The following is a 1876-nucleotide window of genomic DNA, read 5'->3' as shown; positions in this document are numbered from 1 at the left end:
TAATATTTATAGTTTTAAATTGTGTATTGATGGTTTTTATATTGTAGATTTTATTGTCACATTGCAGTGTTTTATACTGGTTGTGTAAGCCGCCCTGAGCCGGCTCTGCTGGAAGGGCGGGGTAGAAATCTAATAAATAAATAAATGTTTAACATGCAAAGTTTAGTAAAATGTCTTAGCCCTCACATCACAGTGTTTGTTTGGTTGCATTTCCTGTAAGGGTAACCATGATCCCTCATGTGTGTTTTTTCCCTGTTAATCTGAACCGGGCACAGAAGGGGGCATGGTTGTTTATCCTCCTCAAGCGTGGCTGTTTCTGCTGACAGGGGTTGGATTTCTCTTGGCAAGCGGGCAGCAGGCGGTGCTCGTGCCCACCAAGAACAAACACGGGCTTGTCGTAATGTCAGGATGCAGCTGTTGCTTTGGACATCTTCAGACGTCCACTTTTGGATTTGGGATGTTCTGAATTATTTCACTGATTGTGAGATGAAGTTGAGCGGTATTATAGCTTGTTCTGTAGGCAAAGGCATGTGGGACCGCCCAACAGAGGAAAAGCTCCTTCGGCTGCGCATTCAGATTAGCCGGGACCTAATTGCCGCTGTGCTTCAGGGTCTCTATGGAAGAGCAGAGGAGATTAATGGGAAATAAGAGCACTTGTGAAATATTTACCGGCTATCTCTGCTTTTGTTTGCCTTTCTTGTGGTGTTGTGAGAAAAAGAAACATGTGAGCAAAAGCTGTTGGTTTAAACATTGTGTTAGAAAATATCCAGAAATAGCAAGTTGCTACACAGATGTATGGACTTAATGAGGTACCACAATGCCATTTATTTACAGTAAAGACGGTGGCACGCACAGAAGCGATGAAAAGTTTGTGTTCCCAAGTCACTTTACTTTCTTTCTTTTTTTTTTGCATTGCCATCTGTCACTGCCGCAAGAAGTGTGCGAAAACATATAGGGGGAAATCTTTAATCGCTATTTACGTGCATATTTTACAAGTTGGATTTGATGGAATGTGAACTCTGGTCCAGTCATCCCAACTAATCTGGGCTCCAAAACTGAGATCGATAACATGAGAGCTAACGTGTGCTGTTGCTGAGCTTTTAAAATGGCGCCATCGCAGACTGGCTGCGTGGAACTCACCAGCTCCAGTTCATGTTGTGAACTCAGCATGGCTGCGGTATTGGGTCGGTGCTGGTGCCCCCCAGAAGTGCTTCCTCCATGAACCCAGTAGTAGAACTCTGTGCTTGCTATTACGTCGTTACACTCAGTGAAACCAGCAGCAGTTAAAGCCTCTCAACAAAACAAAGACCAGGGGCTTGACCATTGACCTCTACTTGGGAACAGCAGATTCACTGAATTCCAGATCTGAGATATTCAATATGTCAGAGTAGGACCACCTTGTATAGAATGTGCTTATATAGGCAACTACTTGACTTTACTGTGTTGCTTTATTTTTACCTTCTCAAGTAAGGTGCTTCTCTACACATGCAGTGATACTTTCAAGCTAAGTACAAGTAGCCAATTGTGTACTATTCTTTCCTGGGATTTATCTGGATATAGAACAAACTATTCACAACTCATTTTAACAGTTTACAATAGACCTAGCTATCTCAGGATAGCTTCGTTATCTTGTTCAAGGCTAAATGCAGAACACTGAAATGGTAAGAAAGATGCTTGCTTGTAATATTTACAGGAAGTCTCATAAACACGCCTAAGCTCTAGCCCGAGGGTGTCAAACATAAGGCCCAGGGGCCAGAACCAGCCCATCCAGGGCTCTTTCCTGGCCCGCAAGCAACTGGTATATATGGAAATATAAGGTAGTCCTCCTTTTATGGTACCCCTTGAGAAAAAACCTAGTCTTGCATATGATTAAATA

General features: G+C 42.9%; 1 protein-coding gene across 1 annotated transcript in view; it reads left to right on the top strand.

The window, feature by feature from the left end:
* Positions 1-1876, top strand: part of IKZF2 (IKAROS family zinc finger 2) — a gene marked incomplete at its 5' end in the record, with an annotated part of 135109 nt that overhangs the window by 70912 nt on the left and 62321 nt on the right. The window lies entirely within an intron of this gene.

This window comes from Gekko japonicus, unplaced genomic scaffold (genome assembly GCF_001447785.1).
Source record: "Gekko japonicus isolate JY-2015 unplaced genomic scaffold, Gekko_japonicus_V1.1 scaffold991, whole genome shotgun sequence".
Taxonomy (NCBI): Eukaryota; Metazoa; Chordata; class Lepidosauria; order Squamata; family Gekkonidae; genus Gekko; species Gekko japonicus.
This window is presented reverse-complemented; position numbering and strand designations above follow the sequence as displayed.